Source organism: Mustelus asterias, unplaced genomic scaffold, assembly GCF_964213995.1.
Source record: "Mustelus asterias unplaced genomic scaffold, sMusAst1.hap1.1 HAP1_SCAFFOLD_2670, whole genome shotgun sequence".
NCBI lineage: Eukaryota > Metazoa > Chordata > Chondrichthyes > Carcharhiniformes > Triakidae > Mustelus > Mustelus asterias.
This window is the reverse complement of record NW_027592615.1, coordinates 22,501-35,000: the sequence shown is the minus strand read 5'-3', so window position 1 is coordinate 35,000 and position 12,500 is coordinate 22,501.

Here is a 12,500-nt window from a genome sequence, read left to right as displayed (position 1 = left end):
CTAACCCTAACGGAGCAATTTGAAAGTGTGGCCGGCGTGAGGGGCGCCTGTGCGGGCGTGGAGAGTCAATGTGGAGTGCTTGTGAGCATGGAGTGTGTAGTAAGGGCGTGTTTCTGCCTGTGCCTTGACCCTAACCCTAACCCGAACCCTAACCCTAACCGCGGGTGCGGGGGGTTGAACAAACACCGGGGAAGCCATTAACCACCAGCGGGGAGTACATTAAGCAGTTGCCCTTAGTCTCAGGAGCAGCGGGGAACAGATTATCCAACAGCCGGGAAAACATTCACCAACTTCGGGGGAAAACATGAACGAAATATCGGGAAGACATGAACCAACGGCAGGCAAAACACTGGGGAAGCCAGGAACCAACAACGGGGAGTACACTAAGCAGCTGCCCTTAGTCTCAGGAGTAGCGGGGAAGAGATTAAGCAGCAGCCGGGAAAAGATCAGCCAACCGCGGGGGAACTCATTAACCAGTGTCGTGGGAACGCATTAACCAGTTTCGTGGGAACTCATTAACCAGTTTCGGGAAAACTTCCACCAAAGGCGGGGAAAGCATCAACCAACGGCGGGGAAGCCATTGTCCAACAGGGGGGGGGGAGCACATCAAGCAGCTGCCCTTAGTCTCAGGAGCAGCGGGGAAGAGATTAAGCAGCAGCCGGGAAAAGATCAGCCAACCGCGGGGGAACTCATTAACCAGTTTCGTGGGAACTCATTAACCAGTTTCGGGAAACCGTCCACCTAAGGCGGGGAAAACATCAAACAACGGCGGGGAAGCCATTGTCCAACAGGGGGGAGCACATTAAGCAGCTGCCCTTAGTATCAGGAGCAGCGGGGATCAGATTAAGCAACAGCCGGGAAAAGATCAGGAAACCGCGGGGGAACTCATTAACCAGTTTCGTGGGAACTCATTAACCAGTTTCGGGAAAACATCAACCAAAGGCGGGGAAAGCATCAACCAACGGCGGGGAAGCCACTGTCCAACAGTGGGGAGCACATTAAGCAGCTGCCCTTAGTCTCAGGAGCAGCGGGGATCAGATTAAGCAACAGCCTGGGAAAAGATCAACCAACCGCGGGGGAACTCATTAACCAGTTTCCTGGGAACTCATTAACCAGTTTCGTGGGAACTCATTAACCAGTTTCGGGAAAACCTCCACCAAAGGCGGGGAAAGCATGAACCAACGGCGGGGAAGCCATTGTCCAACCGGGGGGAGCACATTAAGCAGCTGCCCTTAGTATCAGGAGCAGCGGGGTACAAATGAACCAGCAGCGGGGAAAACAACTTCGTGGGAACTCATTAACCAGTTTCGTGGGAACTCATTAACCAGTTTCGGGGGAACTCATTAACCAGTTTCGGGAAAACTTCCACCAAAGGCGGGGAAAGCATCAACCAACGGCCGGGAAGCCATTGTCCAACAGTGGGGAGCACATTAAGCAGCTGCCCTTAGTATCAGGAGCAGCGGGGATCAGATTAAGCAACAGCCGGGAAAAGATCAGCCAACCGCGGGGGAACTCATTAACCAGTTTCCTGGGAACTCATTAACCAGTTTCGTGGGAACTCATTAACCAGTTTCGGGAAAACCTCCACCAAAGGCGGGGAAAGCATGAACCAACGGCGGGGAAGCCATTGTCCAACCGGGGGGAGCACATTAAGCAGCTGCCCTTAGTATCAGGAGCAGCGGGGATCAGATTAAGCAACAGCCGGGAAAAGATCAGCCAACCGCGGGGGAACTCATTAACCAGTTTCCTGGGAACTCATTAACCAGTTTCGGGAAAACTTCCACCAAAGGCGGGGAAAACATGCACCAACGGCGGGGAAGCCTTTGTCCAACAGGGGGGAGCACATTAAGCAGCTGCCCTTAGTATCAGGAGCAGCGGGGTACAAATGAACCAGCAGCGGGGAAAACAGCTTCGTGGGAACTCATTAACCAGTTTCGGGGGAACTCATTAACCAGTTTCGGGAAAACGTCCACCAAAGGCGGGGAAAACATCAACCAACGGCGGGGAAGCCATTGTCCAACGGGGGGGAGCACATTAAGCAGCTGCCCTTAGTATCAGGAGCAGCGGGGAACAGATTAAGCAACAGCCGGGAAAAGAACAGCCAACCGCGGGGGAACTCATTAACCAGTTTCGTGGGAACTCATTAACCAGTTTCGTGGGAACTCATTAACCAGTTTCGGGAAAACGTCCACCAAAGGCGGGGAAAACACCAACCAACGTCGGGGAAGCCTTTGTCCAACAGTGGGGAGCACATTAAGCAGCTGCCCTTAGTATCAGGAGCAGCGGGGATCAGATTAAGCAACAGGAGGGAAAAGATCAGCCAACCGCGGGGGAACTCATTAACCAGTTTCGTGGGAACTCATTAACCAGTTTCGGGAAAACTTCCACCAAAGGCGGGGAAAACATGCACCAACGGCGGGGAAGCCATTGTCCAACAGGGGGGAGCACATTAAGCAGCTGCCCTTAGTATCAGGAGCAGCGGGGTACAAATGAACCAGCAGCGGGGAAAACAACTTCGTGGGAACTCATTAACCAGTTTCGTGGGAACTCATTAACCAGTTTCGGGAAAACGTCCACCAAAGGCGGGGAAAGCATCAACCAACGGCGGGGAAGCCATTGTCCAACAGTGGGGAGCACATTAGGCAGCTGCCCTTAGTATCAGGAGCAGCGGGGATCAGATTAAGCAACAGCCGGGAAAAGAACAGCCAACCGCGGGGGAACTCATTAACCAGTTTCGTGGGAACTCATTAACCAGTTTCGTGGGAACTCATTAACCAGTTTCGGGAAAACGTCCACCAAAGGCGGGGAAAACATGCACCAACGGCGGGGAAGCCATTGTCCAACAGGGGGGAGCACATTAAGCAGCTGCCCTTAGTATCAGGAGCGGCGGGGATCAGATTAAGCAACAGCCGGGAAAAGATCAACCAACCGCGGGGGAACTCATTAACCAGTTTCGTGGGAACTCATTAACCAGTTTCCTGGGAACTCATTAACCAGTTTCGGGAAAAATTCAACCAGAGGCGGGGAAAGCATCAACCAACGGCGGGGAAGCCTTTGTCCAACAGGGGGGAGCACATTAAGCAGCTGCCCTTAGTATCAGGAGCAGCGGGGTACAAATGAACCAGCAGCGGGGAAAACAGCTTCGTGGGAACTCATTAACCAGTTTCGGGGGAACTCATTAACCAGTTTCGGGAAAACTTCCACCAAAGGCGGGGAAAGCATGAACCAACGGCGGGGAAGGCATTGTCCAACCGGGGGGAGCACATTAAGCAGCTGCCCTTAGTATCAGGAGCAGCGGGGATCAGATTAAGCAACAGCCGGGAAAAGATCAGCCAACCGCGGGGGAACTCATTAACCAGTTTCGGGGGAACTCATTAACCAGTTTCGGGAAAACGTCCACCAAAGGCGGGGAAAACATCAACCAACGGCGGGGAAGCCTTTGTCCAACAGGGGGGAGCACATTAAGCAGCTGCCCTTAGTATCAGGAGCAGCGGGGTACAAATGAACCAGCAGCGGGGAAAACAGCTTCGTGGGAACTCATTAACCAGTTTCGGGGGAACTCATTAACCAGTTTCGGGAAAACTTCCACCAAAGGCGGGGAAAGCATGAACCAACGGCGGGGAAGGCATTGTCCAACCGGGGGGAGCACATTAAGCAGCTGCCCTTAGTATCAGGAGCAGCGGGGATCAGATTAAGCAACAGCCGGGAAAAGATCAGCCAACCGCGGGGGAACTCATTAACCAGTTTCGTGGGAACTCATTAACCAGTTTCGGGAAAACTGCCACCAACGGCGGGGAAAACATGCACCAACGGCGGGGAAGCCATTGTCCAACAGGGGGGAGCACATTAAGCAGCTGCCCTTAGTATCAGGAGCAGCGGGGTACAAATGAACAAGCAGCGGGGAAAACAACTCCGTGGGAACTCATTAACCAGTTTCGTGGGAACTCATTAACCAGTTTCGGGAAAACGTCCACCAAAGGCGGGGAAAACATGCACCAACGGCGGGGAAGCCATTGTCCAACAGGGGGGAGCACATTAAGCAGCTGCCCTTAGTATCAGGAGCAGCGGGGTACAAATGAACCAGCAGCGGGGAAAACAACTTCGTGGGAACTCATTAACCAGTTTCGGGGGAACTCATTAACCAGTTTCGGGAAAACGTCCACCAAAGGCGGGGAAAACATCAACCAACGGCGGGGAAGCCATTGTCCAACAGGGGGGAGCACATTAAGCAGCTGCCCTAAGTATCAGGAGCAGCGGGGATCAGATTAAGCAACAGCCGGGAAAAGATCAACCAACCGCGGGGGAACTCATTAACCAGTTCCGTGGGAACTCATTAACCAGTTTCGTGGGAACTCATTAACCAGTTTCGGGAAAACGTCCACCAAAGGCGGGGAAAACATCAACCAACGGCGGGGAAGCCATTGTCCAACAGTGGGGAGCACATTAAGCAGCTGCCCTTAGTGTCAGGAGCAGCGGGGATCAGATTAAGCAACAGCCGGGAAAAGATCAGGAAACCGCGGGGGAACTCATTAACCAGTTTCGTGGGAACTCATTAACCAGTTTCGGGAAAACCTCCACCAAAGGCGGGGAAAGCATGAACCAACGGCCGGGAAGCCCTTGTCCAAAAGTGGGGAGCACATTAAGTGGCTGCCCTTAGTATCAGGAGCAGCGGGGATCAGATTAAGCAACAGCCGGGAAAAGATCAGCCAACCGCGGGGGAACTCATTAACCAGTTTCGTGGGAACTCATTAACCAGTTTCGGGAATACTTCCACCAAAGGCGGGGAAAACATGAACCAACGGCGGGGAAGCCATTGTCCAACAGTGGGGAGCACATTAAGCAGCTGCCCTTAGTATCAGGAGCAGCGGGGTACAAATGAACCAGCAGCGGGGAAAACAGCTTCGTGGGAACTCATTAACCAGTTTCGTGGGAACTCATTAACCAGTTTCGTGGGAACTCATTAACCAGTTTCGGGAAAACATCCACCAAAGGCGGGGAAAGCATCAACCAACGGCGGGGAAGCCATTGTCCAGCAGTGGGGAGCACATTAAGCAGCTGCCCTTAGTATCAGGAGCAGCGGGGTACAAATGAACAAGCAGCGGGGAAAACAACTCCGTGGGAACTCATTAACCAGTTTCCTGGGAACTCATTAACCAGTTTCGGGAAACCTTCCACCAAAGGCGGGGAAAACATGCACCAACGGCGGGGAAGCCATTGTCCAACAGGGGGGAGTACATTAAGCAGCTGCCCTTAGTATCAGGAGCAGCGGGGATCAGATTAAGCAACAGCCGGGAAAAGATCAGCCAACCGCGGGGGAACTCATTAACCAGTTTCGTGGGAACTCATTAACCAGTTTCGGGAAAACATCAACCAGAGGCGGGGAAAACATGCACCAACGGCGGGGAAGCCATTGTCCAACAGGGGGGAGTACATTAAGCAGCTGCCCTTAGTATCAGGAGCAGCGGGGTACAAATGAACCAGCAGCGGGGAAAACAACTCCGTGGGAACTCATTAACCAGTTTCGTGGGAACTCATTAACCAGTTTCGGGAAACCTTCCACCAAAGGCGGGGAAAACATGCACCAACGGCGGGGAAACCATTGTCCAACAGGGGGGAGCACATTAAGCAGCTGCCCTTAGTATCAGGAGCAGCGGGGTACAAATGAACCAGCAGCGGGGACAACAACTCCGTGGGAACTCATTAACCAGTTTCGTGGGAACTCATTAACCAGTTTCGGGAAACCTTCCACCAAAGGCGGGGAAAACATGCACCAACGGCGGGGAAGCCATTGTCCAACAGGGGGGAGCACATTAAGCAGCTGCCCTTAGTATCAGGAGCAGCGGGGATCAGATTTAGCAGCAGCCGGGAAAAGATCAGGAAACCGCGGGGGAACTCATTAACCAGTTTCGTGGGAACTCATTAACCAGTTTCGGGAAAACATCAACCAGAGGCGGGGAAAGCATCAACCAACGGCGGGGAAGCCTTTGTCCAACAGGGGGGAGCACATTAAGCAGCTGCCCTTAGTATCAGGAGCAGCGGTGCACAAATGAACCAGCAGCGGGGAAAACAGCTTCGTGGGAACTCATTAACCAGTTTCGGGGGAACTCATTAACCAGTTTCGGGAAATCTTCCACCAGAGGCGGGGAAAGCATCAACCAACGGCGGGGAAGCCTTTGTCCAACAGGGGGGAGCACATTAAGCAGCTGCCCTTAGTCTCAGGAGCAGCGGGGAACAGATTAAGCAACAGCCGGGAAAAGATCAGCCAACCGCGGGGGAACTCATTAACCAGTTTCGTGGGAACTCATTAACCAGTTTCGTGGGAACTCATTAACCAGTTTCGGGAAAACGTCCACCAAAGGCGGGGAAAGCATCAGCCAACGGCGGGGAAGCCATTGTCCAACAGTGGGGAGCACATTAAGCAGCTGCCCTTAGTATCAGGAGCAGCGGGGATCAGATTAAGCAACAGCCGGGAAAAGATCAGCCAACCGCGGGGGAACTCATTAACCAGTTTCCTGGGAACTCATTAACCAGTTTCGGGAAATCCTCCACCAAAGGCGGGGAAAGCATCGACCAACGGCCGGGAAGCCTTTGTCCAACAGTGGGGAGCACATTAAGCAGCTGCCCTTAGTCTCAGGAGCAGCGGGGTACAAATGAACCAGCAGCGGGGAAAACAACTTCGTGGGAACTCATTAACCAGTTTCGTGGGAACTCATTAACCAGTTTCGGGAAAACATCCACCAGAGGCGGGGAAAGCATCAACCAACGGCGGGGAAGCCATTGTCCAACAGGGGGCAGTACATTAAGCAGCTGCCCTAAGTATCAGGAGCAGCGGGGATCAGATTAAGCAACAGCCGGGAAAAGATCAGCCAACCGCGGGGGAACTCATTAACCAGTTTCGTGGGAACTCATTAACCAGTTTCGGGGGAACTCATTAACCAGTTTCGGGAAACCTTCCACCAAAGGCGGGGAAAACATCAACCAGCGGCGGGGAAGCCATTGTCCAACAGGCGGGAGCACATTAAGCAGCTGCCCTTAGTATCAGGAGCAGCGGGGTACAAATGAACCAGCAGCGGGGAAAACAGCTTCGTGGGAACTCATTAACCAGTTTCGGGGGAACTCATTAACCAGTTTCGGGAAAACATCAACCAGAGGCGGGGAAAGCATCAACCAACGGCGGGGAAGCCTTCGTCCAACAGGGGGGAGCACATTAAGCAGCTGCCCTTAGTATCAGGAGCAGCGGGGTGCAAATGAACCAGCAGCGGGGAAAACAACTTCGTGGGAACTCATTAACCAGTTTCGTGGGAACTCATTAACCAGTTTCGTGGGAACTCATTAACCAGTTTCGGGAAAACGTCCACCAAAGGCGGGGAAAGCATCAACCAACGGCGGGGAAGCCATTGTCCAACAGACGGGAGCACATTAAGCAGCTGCCCTTAGTATCAGGAGCAGCGGGGATCAGAGTAAGCAACAGCCGGGAAAAGATCAGCCAACCGCGGGGGAACTCATTAACCAGTTTCGTGGGAACTCATTAACCAGTTTCGGGAAAACTTCCACCAAAGGCGGGGAAAACATGCACCAACGGCGGGGAAGCCATTGTCCAACAGGGGGGAGCACATTAAGCAGCTGCCCTTAGTATCAGGAGCAGCGGGGTACAAATGAACCAGCAGCGGGGAAAAAAACTTCGTGGGAACTCATTAACCAGTTTCGTGGGAACTCATTAACCAGTTTCGGGAAAACTTCCACCAAAGGCGGGGAAAACATGCACCAACGGCGGGGAAGCCATTGTCCAACAGGGGGGAGCACATTAAGCAGCTGCCCTTAGTATCAGGAGCAGCGGGGTACAAATGAACCAGCAGCGGGGAAAACAACTTCGTGGGAACTCATTAACCAGTTTCGTGGGAACTCATTAACCAGTTTCGGGAAAACGTCCACCAAAGGCGGGGAAAGCATCAACCAACGGCGGGGAAGCCATTGTCCAACAGGGGGAAGTACATTAAGCAGCTGCCCTTAGTATCAGGAGCAGCGGGGTACAAATGAACCAGCAGCGGGGAAAGCAACTTCGTGGGAACTCATTAACCAGTTTCGTGGGAACTCATTAACCAGTTTCGGGAAAACATCAACCAGAGGCGGGGAAAGCATCAACCAACGGCGGGGAAGCCATTGTCCTACAGTGGGGAGCACATTAAGCAGCTGCCCTTAGTATCAGGAGCCGCGGGGATCAGATTAAGCAACAGCCGGGAAAAGATCAGCCAACCGCGGGGGAACTCATTAACCAGTTTCGTGGGAACTCATTAACCAGTTTCTGGGGAACTCATTAACCAGTTTCGGGAAATCCTCCACCAAAGGCGGGGAAAGCATCGACCAACGGCCGGGAAGCCTTTGTCCAACAGTGGGGAGCACATTAAGCAGCTGCCCTTAGTCTCAGGAGCAGCGGGGTACAAATGAACCAGCAGCGGGGAAAACAACTTCGTGGGAACTCATTAACCAGTTTCGTGGGAACTCATTAACCAGTTTCGGGAAAACATCCACCAGAGGCGGGTAAAGCATCAACCAACGGCGGGGAAGCCATTGTCCAACAGGGGGCAGTACATTAAGCAGCTGCCCTAAGTATCAGGAGCAGCGGGGATCAGATTAAGCAACAGCCGGGAAAAGATCAACCAACCGCGGGGGAACTCATTAACCAGTTTCGTGGGAACTCATTAACCAGTTTCGGGGGAACTCATTAACCAGTTTCGGGAAAACATCAACCAGAGGCGGGGAAAGCATCAACCAACGGCGGGGAAGCCTTCGTCCAACAGGGGGGAGCACATTAAGCAGCTGCCCTTAGTATCAGGAGCAGCGGGGTGCAAATGAACCAGCAGCGGGGAAAACAACTTCGTGGGAACTCATTAACCAGTTTCGTGGGAACTCATTAACCAGTTTCGGGAAAACATCCACCAGAGGCGGGTAAAGCATCAACCAACGGCGGGGAAGCCATTGTCCAACAGGGGGCAGTACATTAAGCAGCTGCCCTTAGTATCAGGAGCTGCGGGGATCAGACTAAGCAACAGCCGGGAAAACATTAACCAACTTCGGGGGAACTCATTAACCAATTATTTGATGACCGGTAGGCGGCGCTCTATCGGCTTCGGCGACCGGCGGGTGGCGGTTCGGGGTCGTGGCGACCCGGGGCGAGGCGGCCCGGCCGTTGAAATCGCGAAAAAACGCGTTTTTAAAAAGAACCGTCGGTCCCCATCGGGATGGATTTGACCCCCTCATGCCGCCGTCGGGACCTCTTCGGCGGCATGACTACCGGAGGTGTTCCCGCCGAGGTGGACACTTGCATTTTCTGGCACGGTGGGTTGGCGGGGTACCTGCAGAATAGCAGGAAGGCGATGGCAATGACATGTGGCAACTCATTAACCAGTTTTGACTTTGCTGCATTGAAGGCGGAAAATCGAAACAGGGCCCCGCTCGAGCCCCCAGGTCTGCCGGGACCGCACCGGGCCGCCGCCCCGACGGCCGTTCGGCCAGAATGGGCTAGTATTTCTCCGGATTTTTGGCCGTTTTTCCGACTTTTTCGGACGTCGGAAAAGCGGCGGCCTGGCCACCGGCCGCGGCCGGGGGTGCCTTCCCCTCGAGCGAGGGCCCGGAATTCACACGTTTGCAGCCCCGGAGGAGCTCCGCCGGCGGCCGGAATGGTTGAGACCATCGGCCGCGCTGAACGGAGCTCGGGTAACTCATTAACCAAACTGGACTTGGCCCCTGGCGCAGGAGGGGGGGTCCAGGTGAGGGCTGGCAGGCCGTGGCCACCCGGCAGCAGTGATGCACCCGCGATGGCGGTAGTCCTTCCGATTCGGAGGCTCCCTGGCCCCGCAGAGCAAAAATGGGAGCCGCACGGAGCTCTATGAAGTCAGATCCGGTCGGTGGTGGCGGGGCAGGGTGCACGGTTTCCCGCAGAGCTCGGCGGATCCGTCCCGCCGAGGTGGCCACTCGCATTTTCTGGCAGGGGAGTCCCGAGGCTGGTTAACCAGTTACCCCCGGAAGTGGGGATGGAGTTGAGATTGAACCGTTTTGCGGGGCCTCCGGGCCCCTTCCCCGGTAGGACTACCGGGGCACACCCCGCCGAGGTGGCCACTTGCATTTTCTGGCACGGGGGGTTGGCGGGGTACCTGCAGAATAGCAGGAAGGCGATGGCAATGACATGTGGCAACTCATTAACCAGTTTTGAGTTTGCTGCATTGAAGGAGGAAAATCGAAGCAGGGCCCCGCTCGAGCCCCCAGGTCTGCCGGGACCGCACCGGGCCCGCCGCCCCGACGGCCGTTCGGCCAGATTGGGCTAGTATTTCCCCGGATTTTCGGCCGTTTTTCCGACTTTTTCGGCCGTCGGAAAAGCGGCGGCCTGGGCACCGGCCGCGGCCGGGGGTGCCTTCCCCTCGAGCGAGGGCCCGGACCTCACCCGGTTGCAGCCCCGGGTGGGGCTCCGCCGGCGGCCGGAATGGTTGAGACCATCGGCCGCGCTGAACGGAGGTCTGGTAAATCATTAACCAAACTGGACTTAGTCTCTGGCAAGAGAGATGGTCCAGCCGACGGGCACGACCGAGGGCCCGGACCTCACCCGGCTGCAGCCCCGGGTGGGGCTCCGCCGGCGGCTGGAATGGTTGAGACCATCGGCCGCGCTGAACGGAGGTCTGGTAAATCATTAACCAAACTGGACTTAGTCTCTGGCAAGAGAGATGGTCCAGCCGACGGGCACGACCGAGGGCCCGGACCTCACCCGGCTGCAGCCCCGGGTGGGGCTCCGCCGGCGGCCGGAATGGTTGAGACCATCGGCCGCGCTGAACGGAGGTCTGGTAAATCATTAACCAAACTGGACTTAGTCTCTGGCAAGAGAGATGGTCCAGCCGACGGGCACGACCGAGGGCCCGGACCTCACCCGGTTGCAGCCCCGGGTGGAGCTCCGCCGGCGGCCGGAATGGTTGAGACCATCGGCCGCGCTGAACGGAGGTCTGGTAAATCATTAACCAAACTGGACTTAGTCTCTGGCAAGAGAGATGGTCCAGCCGACGGGCACGACCGAGGGCCCCGGACCTCACCCGGTTGCAGCCCCGGGTGGAGCTCCGCCGGCGGCCGGAATGGTTGAGACCATCGGCCGCGCTGAACGGAGCTCTGGTAAATCATTAACCAAACTGGACTTAGTCTCTGGCAAGAGAGATGGTCCAGCCGACGGGCACGACCGAGGGCCCCGGACCTCACCCGGTTGCAGCCCCGGGTGGAGCTCCGCCGGCGGCCGGAATGGTTGAGACCATCGGCCGCGCTGAACGGAGCTCTGGTAAATCATTAACCAAACTGGACTTAGTCTCTGGCAAGAGAGATGGTCCAGCCGACGGGCACGACCGAGGGCCCCGGACCTCACCCGGTTGCAGCCCCGGGTGGAGCTCCGCCGGCGGCCGGAATGGTTGAGACCATCGGCCGCGCTGAACGGAGCTCTGGTAAATCATTAACCAAACTGGACTTAGTCTCTGGCAAGAGAGATGGTCCAGCCGACGGGCACGACCGAGGGCCCCGGACCTCACCCGGTTGCAGCCCCGGGTGGAGCTCCGCCGGCGGCAGGAATGGTTGAGACCATCGGCCGCGCTGAACGGAGCTCTGGTAAATCATTAACCAAACTGGACTTAGTCTCTGGCAAGAGAGATGGTCCAGACGACGGGCACGGTGGCAGAGTTAGCCGAACTTGACTTAGCCTCTGGCCGCAGAGAGGGTCCATCAAACGGGGCACGGTGGGAGATTAAGCCGCACTAGGCTCAGGCTCTGGCCACGGGAGGGTGGCCCAGGTGTGAGCCGGCAGTAAATGGTGAACCAGTGAAAAGCCAGCACCCGAGGGTGCGGTTGTGCTGCCGACTTGGAGGCTCCCTGTGCCCGCAGAGCAAAAATGTGAGCACAGACGGAAGTCTATGAAGTCAGATCCGGTCGGCGGTCGCCAGGCTCGGTGCATGGTTTCCCGCAGAGGTTGGTGGATCCGTCCCGCCGAGGTGGGCACCTGCATTTTCTGGCACAAGTGTCCGGAGGCTGGTTAATGAGTTGCCGCCGGTAGCCCGCATGGAGTTGCGATTGACCCGTTTTGCGGGCCCCCCAGGCCTCATTCTCGGTAGGACTACCGGGCCGCACCCCGCCGAGGTGGACACCTGCATTTTCTGGCAGGGGGGGTTGGCGGGGTGCCCGGGGATTTTCGGGAACTCGTTTTTCAGAACATTTTTTGGCTAGCGGTGTCAGTTTGAAAGTACCCAGGAAAGTGCTACTTCACAAAAGGGGACTTTTTCCAAATATATAACCTCTTGAAGAGCACCTCAGTGTCGGAGGGGGCAGACACTTTACTTCATTTATGGCTAATTCCTCGGGTACGTTCTGGAAAACGGACAGAGTTGCCTGGCCGGTGGTGACTCTTTGGCAGATACATATATATATATATATATATTACGGCTTTTTCTATATATGTATCAAAGTGTGATAAACACTTGTGC